Below are 14,101 nucleotides of genomic sequence, written 5' to 3' on the forward strand. Positions count from 1 at the left end.
GGCATGAATCCATGCTGGTCGTTGGAAATGTGAGGCTTGCAGAACGAGAAAATAGGATCCATAACAACCAGTTCAAAGAGTTTGGATATCGCGCATAGAGCTGATATCCCACGGTAGTTACTAACATCTCGCTTGTCCCCTTTTTTGTGGACAGGAAACATATGAGCTTCCTTCCACAATGAGGGAAAAATTGCATTGTCCAGCGATGATTGAAAAATATATTTGATGGGAGTCAGCAAAAGTGGCATAAAACGTTTTAAAAAAGTTGCTGGTATACCGTCCGGGCCCGTAGAGGTTGAATTTTTCAACTTTGCTGTCGCTTTCAAGATGGCTGCATCTTCAATAAGGAATCCATTCAAAGATGAACCTAGAGGTAAAATATTCCGGACAGCCCTGGTTAGTTGCTCTGAAGAGATGCCCTCAGTTGTAAAGACGCTTGAGAATTTCCCGGCGAAGAGCTCACAAATTTCGGGGTCGGAATCAGCTGTGTTGTTGTCCAGAAACATGTGGGACGGGAGCCCTATTTCTTTCCGCTGATTTTTTACGTGCTTCCAAAATTTTTTCGGACTGGTCTTGAAGTTTCGCTGTAGCCGATTAAGATAATTTTGGTAGCAGCGCTTACTGGTCTTTTTATATGCCGAGTTCAGTTTGCGGTATTCGTTCTGAGCGTAGAGCGACTTGTGCTTGTTATAGTTACGAAGAGCACGTTTTTTAGCTGTCTTGAGTTGCCGCAGTTCTTTAGTGACCCACGGAGTCCGTAGATTAGCACCTACGCTACGTTTCGGCACATGGCGATCGATGGTGTAACTAAGGATATTCGTAAATGTCTCTGCAGCTGCGTTGGGATCAGAAAGATCGAGCTCGACTTCCCATTCAATGGATTCCAGAACCCGCGATATAGCTTCGAAATCTATCAATATTTTTAAACTTCAAACTTAAAAATATCAAAAATGCGCGAGTTTTCGCGAGTTTTTTCTTTTGCACATGATTATTGAAGTTATCAATTTTCTAATGATATCAAACATTTTGCCGGGACTTGCTGGGAACATAGACAAAAACACTAATTTGTAAAAAAAAATCAACGTTTAAAACAAAAAATAAATAGATGAATTTTCAAAGCACTGCGAGCTGTCTCTATATTCATCGAATTTTATCTATTATACTTAAAATTATTGAACACCCCTCCATTGAAGTTTTCCGTTTCAAATTTTCATTTTTAGTCACTAAAGGTAGTTTTCTTCATTGATATGTCGTAGTCGCGCTGATTCAACGATTTGTAGAAAAATTCTATCTCATAAAAATACTAAAGTTTCGACAGCTGCAACAGCTTATAAACAAATCAGATGTCAAAAAACTGACCGGTAAATGGTGCTAAATTTATTCACAAATAAACATTGACATAAAAGCAACCAATGAAATTTGAATTTTGAGTTTTGGCCAGGTTTTTGGGTGAAATACTCCTGTGTGCCGCGGTTTGTTTTCTGGCTGTTTAAGTTTTTTACAAAAATATATTCAAAATTGTGTAAATCTGATCCCTAAATCGTCGTAAACTTTAAACTTTGATTCTTAGATGATTGGTATCGCTGTGAATAGCGATTATGCTACTGGTGCGTCTTGTACAGTTTTCCCCTATGATCCACAGTTTTATCAAAAGTATTGACATTTTTAGAAAAAAAAATTATTTTTTTTATCATCCTTAAATCGGTAATTCTCTGTGTTGTCCCCACCGAAAGAATCAGAATTAAATACTTTGCATATCAGCATCAAAGGGCGATCATCATCGTATTCGTGCTGCATAGATTGATTATTTAAAGCGATTGCAGAGAAGCTGCAAGTTTATGCAATCAGACGATGCTGCATGGTGACATAATTCATAACAGAAGTGAAGCGTTGCTCACTTTCAAATTAATGGCCTTATTGTATCACAATTCAGAAGACGAAGCTCTGGATCAAGACAGTTACTTAGTTAGCTGCTGCAGCCCTGGAACAGTCGTCTAGAATTCATAGTTTGAAATGTTCTTCATTGACACCAAAGTTTCTTGATAGAAAATCGGTTATTTGTACTTCACACAAAATTGTGTAATATTAGAGTAACTTTTTGCATTGTGGAGTTCAACGTTTCTTATTCTGAATTTCTATTTGTACTTTAACGCTTATTGGATCGATAAAGTGCAGTGTGCCAGCGAATTGCACAAATGCATACAGACAATATTAATTTTGCAACCGAATATTCTTCTCTGCCAAGCAGAGGTCGTCTCAATTTCAACTTGCTGCCCATTTAGTAGGTACGAGGGAAGAAAGTTCACAGACAGTGAACCGAACTTCTCATGAATAATTTATATCCGGTCGCAAATGGATGACTTGAGTCAGGCGGTAGTGAGAAAGTGAGATTTGCGGCAGCAATCCTTCAGCAACAATTGAATGTTGCTAGCCCATACATCTATAGCAGGACACAAATAGCTAGCAGCCGCCCTCAGGCATCAACGGCAACAGCTCAGTTTGTAGGATTAATTAATTCAAATCGGATCGATACATCATCATCACTAGCCTGATGCTTACTGATGAGCAGCTGGGCGATCATGGGATGCATCAGAGGAATATTTTATATGCTGAAATAATTGTGGTACCTAATAGTTCTCTATCAAGTCAACCGACTTGTAGGCTTTTGATGTTAGATTAAGATTGCCAGAATTTTTCCCGAACGTGTGAGCTATTTCATCAAAAAACCTGGCAAATTTTCAACCAAAATCCGGGCTTCATCCAGGCGCATTTGGACACAGCTCAAGAATTATTCAACGAAAATCAAGATTAAAACACTTGAAACATATATTTTCATCGAAACACGTCATCAAGTTTGAATCCTGTTCTAGGCTTCAGAAAACCGGAATATGATTATTTTGATAAAAATTGTTAAGCAATTTTCGTTTTTGGTCGCAAATATCCAAAAATATAATAATCTAAAGTGAGTATTTTTGTTTGCAAATTTTGCCAATAAAGTAAATGAATTCTGGCAAAATCTGGGCATTTTTAAACGAAATCCGGACAATCAGGCTGGATCGAATCTTCCCCAAATATTGTACCAAATATCCGGGCAAGTCCGGCTAAAACCGTCGAATCTGACAACCTCATGTTAAATCAATCCATTTTTTTTTTTTGAATTTCCATTTGAAAAAGAAATCTAAATTAAATATTTATACTGTTGTATAATCAAAAACACCACCATTCCTTGGTGTGATAGAACAGATCCTTTGGAACGGCGATCACTCACTCGTCCTCGGATTGGTCATACAACTCTAACTCATTCAAGCTTTTGGACAACTGGAACATCTATATGCAACACCTGTAACGAACCTTTAACTGTTAAGCATTTGATTGCAGAATGTCGAATGTATGACCAGGAAAGAAAAACTAACGGCATCAGTCACGACGTTTCCTCTGCTTTGAATCCAAACAACGAAAAAAAGTTAATAGATTTTTTAAAAAGTGCTAATTTGTTAGGAAAACTATAATGTAGTGTATTTGTGTATGTATATGTATTTTTTTTCTTTTTCTCAGAGGACGAAGGACTAGTATTAGTTAAAATCCTCTATAATAAACTATTAATAATAATAATAATACTGTTGTATAAGTATTTAATTGGAACAATTAGATGCCATATTTCTTTGCACCAAAACAGCAACTATAAGGGAGAATGGAAATACTTGGGAATACTCCCTTTTCTTATTTTAATCATTTTTTTTCTGACAGCGTGCAATTTCAATATTATATGCTGGAAATATTGATTGATTCAAGAACCCGTAGATGAACTGGTTGCATTTTCGTGGAACTATAAAAAATGTGATATTTTGGAAGTTGAAGGAGTCTTAATCCTTTAATCGGGGTGCTTCAAGCTTAGCAAAAATCATGCATAATCTAAACGTAAAAGTACTATAGATTTTCTTGCCATATTAGTTTTCCCTTCACATTTTAAAGGTGCAGACAAAAAGAATTCTGAAAGTTTGTCTACTATAGGGTTGCCATACCCGGCAACGCCAAAAAGAGTACATTGATATGATTTTTTTTTTTCAAAATAGTAAAGAGAAACAAAAAACCAAGATATTAAACTGCTTACATACTGCTTATTTGTTGCAAATATGACAAATGTTAATTTCTCAAAGTTTTTGTTCTATTGAGGTTTTCAACAGTTTTATTACTTCTGAGAAACACGTTCTACCAAACTACTACATATATTTTTCACTTAAAAAATTGTTCTTATTAAACAGCTTATTAGACTACATTAAATTTGATTTAAAACTCGATTTCGGATTTTTTCTAGAATTTGATGCTTTGGGACAACATTGATCAGTCTCTACTTTGACGGGTCTCGATCATAAAGGATAAAAAACATATCATTCATAATATTTAAAAATGCTAATTTATCAATTGCTAAGGTAGTTCGGAATAAGCTCGAATGATATAAAAATTAACCATGAAACTCTACAAAATAGAACACAATACTTTCGGTGCCTCAAAGATACTAAGTTTGTAACTTTTGGTCCAGTGAATTCAGAGATATAAAATGCTGAATTTCAGTGTTTCTTGGTTTAGATCCGATGAAAAAACAACACCGCTTTCCTGTGTTAAGGCCGATCTACAATTAAAATTGAAAGATGGACAATGATGCTGCATAAATTCAGGGGCTAAATTTTTTATCATTACTTATAAAAATTTAACTACAATAAAAAATGAAATTTTGCCTTCATTCAATTTCTTTGGTCCTCGCACTATTCTTCTTTCCCCTTTTTTTCCTTTTGATAGGGTTTCTAGCCTTTTGCCCTAGACTGGCTTACTCTTGGAAAATGTCTCTTTTCTCTAAATATCAAAAATTTACCTCAAAATACAACAAAAACTACACCAAACTATAAATTTAAAAGAAAAAAAGTTGAACTCTCACATAAGTCAAGCTGCAGTTAATGATGATGATGAATTGAATGATTTCGTTTTGTTTGAAATAAAGAATAAAAATAAATAAAAATAAGAAATATTTAACTCTTGTTATTCAAATTACAAAACAAAAAAACTGATCAGTTCGAAAGATTTGTAAAAAAAAAGTTTTTTACCACAGTATTTGTTATTATGCTGAAAAACCATACCAAACATTATTAAACACTGCATTTTAAAAACACAAAAAAGCCACATTAGGTAAATCGTGCGCTTTCAATTTTTGTACGAGGCTTGCAAGTTGGCGTTGTGTATACTAATTACTTTTCACGATTTCCTGCATACTTAAAAGCGTTTACCGCCTTCCTTTTATTACATAGGTCACAGAAACTGCCTTTATGAAAATAGTATGTTCAAGTAAGTTGTTAGAAGCTGTATTTCTTTCCTAATTCTTGTTTATGATACGAAACACAAATTTCATAAACTAGTAGATTCGAGAAAAATACACAATAAATGGAACAATTTATGAAATTGAAAAAAAAAACGAAGACTTGCAGGAAAAGTCACTCTAAAACAATTTTCAAAGAAATGTAGAATTTATGAAACATGGTTAAAGATAATTGTCAAGACACGAATGCCATAATGCCGGAAAAGTGTCAAAAATATAAAAAAAAACTGGTAGATATATGTTCATTTTCACACTAAAATTTTTTTCGGCATAAAATGAGTACATTTCGAACAAATTCACAAAAAGAAAAGTACGCTTATTTCTTTTTCGAAAAAGAGTACTTATACTCAAGATAATGTATGGTATCCTAGTCTACTACTCCACATTCATTGCATACTTAAAGGCGCTGTTGGCAACTGGGAGCACTGCTAACACAGCAGCGGCGCTTCGTCGTCGCTGACAACTGACAGTTCCGTGATTTGGTGCAGACGTTCATTCCAGTCCAGCAGTCGAACCGGAAATAAAGTTTAAGTGCTTACTAGCCAAGTCGGTCTAATCCTAATGGTAAAACATGCAAATTATTAATTATTCTACCTACAATTTATTATGTCCTATATTTCCTAGTGCTTAAGCTAAAATACTCCTATTGAACTAAGAGTGAAATACTCAATTCGGCGTAGACTGAAGGATTTAAGTCGAAACAGTGTAACGGACCATTATTTACTAGGATACCAACAAAAGAAAATCATTAAAATCAAGTTAGAGTAATGGGCGGAATTAAATAAAATGAAACGTTAATAATAAAATTAATTAATAATAAATCAACACAAATCAAAACATTTAATTAAAACGAAAATGAGAAGATTCAATTCAACTCAACGAGAGGATAAATCATCCTGCAAGGTACCACCCTGAAATAATCATTAACTCGATCATCATTAATATCAGAAGCGCGCCTGTAGATGTGATGTATTCGATCACCCGACACATTTTTGGAGTAGAAAGTATGGTTTAGAGAGTCATCTTCCAGATGATCACCGACTGCAAGCTTGTTGTGCACCAGGTGAATGACCTCTTTCGGGATGCCTTTGTGCACCTAGGTTTGGAAGAGAAAAGGTTCGGTCTTTGGACTCGGGTTTGGAAGGGGAAGACAAGGCTGCATTGCAAAATCGCGGAAAAGAGAGTTGTTTGTTTAACTTCTCGATTAGGTCTTCGTATCGGGTAGTTCCGGTACGAAGTTGAACTAGATCAAGAAGGCTGATTTCAAATGCGACTTCCTGAACCACTTAATCTTGGAGTTCAGTTGGGTGAAGATCGTTAAATTCGCGTGGTAATTTTTTCCACCTGTGATCCGTGAACCAGTGTTCTGGTTATTAATTAGCCCTTTTTGTGTTTTCCGCTTAGCTCGCAGTTGAAGTTAAAATAGCGCAGGGAAGTGTAGTGCTAAAAAGCGTATGAAAAGTGCTGACTCAGTCAGGTAAGGTGTGAAACGCTAGCTCGCCGAACGAGTCGTGAAACCCCGTTTGTTTCTTGCGACAGGTTCGAGAAACCCACTACAGCTTCCTCCAGCAGCCGTTACATCGACCGTTGATCCCACCGTGGCGATTTGGAAATCCGCCAAGGCGGCCCGAAGGCCATCAGGAAACCGCCGGGGCGAAAAGACGTTTTTGGAGCACGTACGCAGAAGCGCTAAAGCCGCCCCCGCGGGTAACTTCGCATCGACGAAATCTTCGACCAGCCGTGGCAGCCGGGAGATCTCGGCAAAAAGTTTGCTGAACGCACGGGATCAGATGATCCAATCACGCGTTCAGCCATAATCACCTGCATGATTCATCATTTTCACCGATAGCCCGTCACCAGCACATCTGCCGGGAGAGCACGTCGGAGGTTCACCACACTTGGCAGCAGAACCGGGGAAACATCAAAAACCCCCCGTTAGTATAAGGAAATAACGTGAGTACTCACCTATGGCCAACTTTATTTACTAGCGATTGTTCGCTAATGTACATGTACATTCTTTATGAACGGCATGCAACTATAGCCGCTTAAGTTGCAATTTGCAAACTTCGTCCTATGACGATAATTTTACGTGCAATCGATGCAATTTGGACTGGCGAGCCGGAAAAGTAGCCAATTTTCACCCCCGCAAAGAAAAATCAAACCATTTGCATGAAGAAATTTTCATCATCGAGCGCACCGTAAAGCGAACGAACAACCAAGCGTCTCCACCAGCAATAGCAGTTGAAAATCAAAACCAAAACGAAATTGTAAAACTAACACACGACAGTGGAGGCCGAAATAAAAGGGACCCAATGAATGCTAACTAAATCGTCTCAGGCATTTTGGACCGGAAACACTAGAGGGATGATGACATAATTGGGGCATTGGGAAGGGGGTCACAGGCTATTCGTTGTTGCGTTTACCTTCTTTACAGCGGTGATTGGCTGCGAATCCAATCACGGTCTTTTCTCATCCTGAGCAGGTTAAGAGGTTGGGAATTCGTCCGTTAGTTTTCAGCTTCTCTGGTTCAACTTTTTAGCGAGCAACGAATAATCCCCCTTTCCGTGATTTTGCGGGCTGTTCTCGTTTTCGGGGCGGATTCGAATTCGAAGCCGAAGTACGGATCCCTTTTCAGAGACCCTTCTGCTTCTTTCCCAAAATAGGGAACCAAAAAAGGAACTCACGTCCGAGTCTCATTCAGCTGGGCAAACCAAGACTAGGTGGGTGGTCTTCCGTAAGGAAGTGGCGCTTAAGCCATCCGCTAACGAAACGGAAGTGTGTCGGGGCTCTCGTTATATTTGGCGCCCAACAATACAAGGCTTTTTTTGATCGATACATTTACTTTCAGGTTTTTCTCGGAAATTTTCTCAAGTTCATTTAGTTCAAGGCAACATTTCATGAATCAAGAATCCAGATTTATATTTTGATCGAAATTTATTGTGCAGGAAATATTTCGCTCGTAGCTTACAGATTAGTTACAAATCATTTTCATTCTACATTGCTGGTGGTACATTTTTTGTTTTTTTTTCTTTTCATTCTAATTTCAAGATTTAGTTGTAGGATTTCAATATCTTCAGCGTACTTATACACATTTATTACTTTCGTTTCATTTGCTACTTTAATCCGTTCAAGTTCTTCTTAAGCTATTCTTTTTTTTTAGTTCATATTTGTTATATTTATTTTGAGCACATTTCTAATCTTTGTACATATTTTGCACCCCTTTTGAGAATTCTTTAAATCATATATGAGGTTTTGTTGATCGTAGCAAGTATTGGTCTTCAGGTTATTTTTTTTATAAAACTCACTTAAAGGGTACACAATTTAACTATTCTCTTAAGTAAATTGAGGATTTACGGTTTGCGTTCTTTGAATATCCAAATAAAATGGAACAATCAGAATCAGAATTCATTGCGCGGGAAGAAATTGAATTTCTTTTACAACAGCAGACTCGAAAAATGATAGAAAAGTTTGAGCAAGAGAAAGAAAGGTTGAGGAGAATCATGAAAGAGCGGGATGAGACCATTGCACAACTGTTAGGAAATATGACGGAGGAAGTTCCGCAAGATTATCGAAGGAATACAAATACCTACCAGGGAAAGATTGAGGCCAATTACAACTTCCATGGCCACCCAAGCTTCATCGAAAGCCCCTCAGAGCGATCTTCGACTAAACTTACAGAACATCAACTGACAGCTAACCAGAATGATTCGAAAGCAGAGGTTGTAGATTCCGAAATTTATCTAGATGATCACGTTAATCAGGGTCAAGCTCAAGAAGCAACAGCAGACGTGAATCATTGGGAGGTTGATAAGAATCCAAGGGCACTATCTTTTAAAAGTAGCTATGGGGATACCGACAAACTTAAGGATCGAGGGAAAGATTTTAAACTGAGTTCGAAGGACTTCCAATCCTCTCTAGAGAACGCGTCAACGAATTGGTCGGTCACAGGATCAAGTCAACTGGAAATCACTAGCATCTTTAAAAATCTAAACACAAATCAAACGACCTACTCAGTAAGGGAAGAACAAACGCGAACGAGGGTGGAATCATCGATGACTTCTATTACTAAAAGTCCAAGAGAAAAAGCTTATCTTTGTAGTTCACTTACGGGAAAGATACGAAACTCATCGTCCCGAGAAACACGGACCAGGTTTCGCGCATCTAGCCATGCCAGAGATGGACATCATCATACTACAGGTGATCAGCGGATTAGCCTTACAGAGTTTCAGCAACAGGACGAGCAGCCAACTTTCGCGGATCAAAAACCAATCAACGTTATAAGAAAAAACAGTAAAACATTTTTCAGCGAGAAAGCTTGGCCTTTACACGGGATTCCAGGACCTCCAACCACATCATTTCGCACTAAAGGATATCTACATTCCTCGCAATCACCACAATCTTTTTTTCAGCTACGCACCTCCCTACGGAGAGACAAGATAAAAAAAAAACCAAAAGGGAACAGACAGATAGCATCCTATCCAAAGCAATCGATAAATTTAGTGCATATTCGAGTTGTCACGGAATAGGAAACGGCATGAAAGCTCGCGTGTAAATAGTTAGACGTAAGAACAGTTAGTCGTAAACTAGGCTCCTAAGAAAGCATTAAGGTAAACATCACTATTTAAGCTAAATGAAACTCACTATTCCATTAGATAGGCACCTACACTTCGTTTGCCAGAGCCAGTAGCGGAGAACATCGGTCAATCGAAACGATCCAGTCATCCAGCCTAAGTCGCATCACGTTTCGAAGGTGCTATAGTACATCGAGGAAACGTTCGGGGATTTTGCCGCGGCCGAGTCATCCATCTATAAAAATAAAGACGGTTAAGATCTAGTGGCGACTAGAATACTTACCCAGGTCGATACTGTAGCGCAAACATTACGGCACCCAAAGCCGAGAAGACTAGCCGGAATCGCTAGGAACAACAGAACGTAGGGGCATAAATCCGACCGCCATGTACTACTCGCACTTCCACTGAACGCGATGGCAACGATGAGGAGCTGTACAAATGTCCGCAATATCCTATACAAAAGGAAAACAAAACACATTACACCCAATATTTGGAACGAAAAAGTTCTTACGATCCTTCACAGGTTCTGCAGTACTCATGGAGGAGAGTGCCTCCAACCCAGGAAACGGAAAGCGTTAGAAGGCCGCTGTCGAACCAGTGTCTTCCCACTTTTGCCAAATCGAATGGCCCGATGAATCCGCAAACTCAGATCTTTTTCCTTTGCTGTTGGCCGTCTACAGATCGAAAGTTGTTTTCACACGCTAGAAACTATTAAACCATATATGTTTCAAAAATAACCATTTTTGACGTTTTCCCGGGAAATGTCATTTTATGAGTTCTCCATGAGAACCCATAAAATGACTTTTCGGGGAGAACTAGAAATATGGTTATTTTTTAACCGTAAGGAAGATTATCGTAGAAATTGAAAAATGGTTATTTTTTAAACGTAAGAGCTGTTTTGTGCGATTTGTAAAATTGATTACAATTATCGAAGGAATTTAGAAACAACAAGAGTCATCTGGAAAATAATTTTATTTCTTGTACATTATGATAATACTTATAAACTATGACCCATTATAATAGTTTGATAGTTTTTTAAATAAATTATGACTGGCATCTTGCTTTAAGCAAGCGCCAACAGCAGCCGAATCACCTGATAGCAAAATTAAAATTCCTCACGAGCGCTACCGGGATGGATGAATTGAAACGAGCTCTGCGGAATGGTGAATACAATAATCACTAGTCTGCTATCCTTAACGGGGTGAGGGTGGAGGAGGCGGGTCTTGCGAATAAACTTCGACTCGCTGGTGATGTTTTTCATACATTCCGGCCCGTTCCAGCTCCTTCCGGATGGTTTCAAACACAATTCCTTACTTCGATTAGCTGTGGCTGGTAACGATGGACCGGTGGGTGAATCCTCATCCTATTGAATGTTGTTGGTGTATCTGCCGTGCCTAAACCGGCGTCATCCAATCGGTATCCTGAAAAATTTTTTGCTTATGATCTTGAGATCGACGTATAATTGAAAGAAATCACTTACCTTTCTCCATCTCCGAAGTTTCCACCGAGAACCGATTTTTCTGGAAACTGGATGCTGTTCCGCGGAAGAAAAAAAAATTGCTTAATGGGCGTCCGGCTGCAATTACCGCTTTCAAAATGGCGATATCAAATTATTCAACCATTTTCTGGCTTATACTCGAAAACTACCAAAATGGTTAAAATTCTTTCTAGGAAAATTGTTGAAAAATAACCATATTGACGGTTTTGAAGTAAATATCATAAAATGGTTATTTAAGGGGGGGGTAGGGTCTAACGGGTAGAAAAAAACACAATTTTCACGTTTTTTTTCTAGAGCTATCGTTCAAACAAATGTATTCAAATTTTTTGCATTATACAAAGCATTGTTTAAAGAACATTTAGTAATTTTTCGTAGAAAAATATTGAAAAATGAGCCGGTGACGGAGCATTTTCGAGGATGCCTTTTAGAAAACAGGATTTGCGGTGGACACTGTATCTCAGCACAGAATCATCTGAAGTCAAAAAATCTGAGCAAAATATTTTTAATAAATGTTTTTCTGGACCCCAACGTTTTTATTTAACTTAAAAATATTTTTATGAAATTTTTGTGGCTGTTTGAAGTAAAAACTACGATTTTTCACTTAAAAATCCGCCATTTTTCACCTATAAAATCTCCCCAAAATAAAAAAAATCAAAAAAGAAAAACGTTGGGGTCTGGTATTCTACATGTAGAAAATATGTTCCAAATTTGAAAAGAATCGGATAAGTAGTTTTCAAATGACGATGTCCACGGACTTTAAAAATGTGCTTTCGAGAAAAACGCGTTTGAAGTTTCTGCTCTTGCTTTCTTGCAGTATTAGATAGGAGGAGATAAAGGCCTATAACTTCTACAGTTTTGCTTCAATTGACTTTAAAATTTGACACAACATTCTTGAAATGTTTTACAATAAGAATATCAAAAAATAAAGAAATCGATTTTTTGAAAATGTTAGACCCTACCCCCCCCTTAAGAACCATAAATGGTTATATAAAAATGAGCGTGCAGTTTGTTTTGGTTTCGTTTGACGTTTCTAGACTGTGGTTGCCAGTTTGCTTGAAATTTGTCGGAATGACTGTCGGAGTTCATAGAGGTGGATTCTGGTACAGGAATGTGTTTGTTTGAATGGTTTTCCATTAGGCATGAATGAGTTAGTTTTAAGAGTTTACGCCCGAATAGAACAGAACCATGGTTTCACAATCATTTTTCATCGAATTTTAATGTGACCATGAACTTCATGGTAAAAAGAACATCCATCGAGCGTAACTTTTTGAAGAATTTACACATTCCAAGTTTTTCGTGTATGGGTGATATTTTGACAGACACGGCTCGCGCACGTTTTTTTCTCCGCATCCATTCTCGGTCGGCAGTCGGCAGCCAGTTTTTAGAGGATTTTGTTGTTTTTAAATATGTTTATTCGAAGTGCCCCATCTTCAGGGTGCAACGGTAAGTTAATTAATATCAAAGCTTACAAGAGACATTAATCTTAATAATATATTTTACCGATTCAGGCAAAATATAACAACAATGCAAGAGTACGACCATTCGTACGACAAGAATTCCGGCACACCGGTGTCCTCCGCACAAAACGTCGTCGTCCAGCACATCCCCCAGCAGCTGACGGTACCGCAACTGCTGGCCGGTGCTATCGGGGTACAGCAGCAGATCCAGGGGGAACCGTTGAATGAGTCCGGCGGCTCAGCCAGTGGTGCCGGAACCAGCAATGGATGCCGGGAGCGATCATACGGAATGCCGGAATGAGACCTCAGACAAGCCCAGTGAATAATGGACAGTGATTTAGTGTGTAAGTAAAGTGTTGAGGTTATTAGAATAAATAACAAAATTTAAGTAAATTCATTCGTTTTTTTATGAAACCAATTTAAGAAAATGATGACAAAACAAAAACCGGGCGAAAAAAAATCCACCATGAACGAAGATTTTTATTTCAGTGGGTTAACAATGAAAATAACCGGATTCTCATGGTTTTACTATGATAAACTGGAAGCTGTTATAACCTTGAACTTCATATTTTTCGGCTTCCGAATGTATGGAAAATCGCCATTTTTTTCATGGTCACGCTGCATAACAATACCCCTTTTTCATGGTTATTTTCGCCAAAACAGTGAAATGTATGGTCGGAAACTATGAATTCCAATGTGCATTCACGGTATCGTGGACGATAATAAGCATTGTGTAAACCATAAAATTTATGGTTTGTGAATATGTAATTCATGGTTTTTTCATTGTACAATTCTATTCGGGCGTTAAGTTGGTACCTCAGATTCTTATTGAAGAAAATAGGAATCTGACTTAAAGATTTTGGCTTCCTGTGAGTTAATTGATAGTGTAAACTTGTCGTCACGAACAGGGAGCAGAATCAGTTCTTTTCGCAGGGAGGTTCGAATATCCATAATCTCGCTATAAGCAGGGGAAGGATATGTCGAGCTGACCTCAGTACGTGTTGAGTCGATGGTCCAACTAAACTCCGGAATCGGTACATCCAGGTCGCGGAGCGAACGGGTCCAGGCGACGTTTCCATACCAGCAGTGGTGAAACTTAGAGCAAAAGACATATACTTTTCAATCCAGCAGTGGTGAAACTTCAAAGAAAATGTTTATTATAGGTTTTTAATTAAGTTCTAGTTTGCGTGATTTTTTTTTATGAATG

The 14,101-nt window shown here is 37.9% G+C and overlaps 1 protein-coding gene and 1 long non-coding RNA gene across 3 annotated transcripts in view; both read left to right on the plus strand.

Annotated features, from left to right (window-relative positions):
- Window positions 1–14,101, plus strand: part of LOC129738626 (mediator of RNA polymerase II transcription subunit 15) — an 82,836-nt gene that overhangs the window by 37,001 nt on the left and 31,734 nt on the right. The gene's annotated exons all lie outside the window — the stretch shown is intronic.
- LOC129738627 (uncharacterized) lies at window positions 12,748–13,287 on the plus strand. Its single transcript, XR_008735579.1, has 2 exons — window positions 12,748–12,880; window positions 12,946–13,287. It is a non-coding gene; the product is annotated as an uncharacterized LOC129738627 (long non-coding RNA).

The sequence above is a fragment of the Uranotaenia lowii genome, chromosome 1 (assembly GCF_029784155.1).
Source record: "Uranotaenia lowii strain MFRU-FL chromosome 1, ASM2978415v1, whole genome shotgun sequence".
Taxonomy (NCBI): domain Eukaryota; kingdom Metazoa; phylum Arthropoda; class Insecta; order Diptera; family Culicidae; genus Uranotaenia; species Uranotaenia lowii.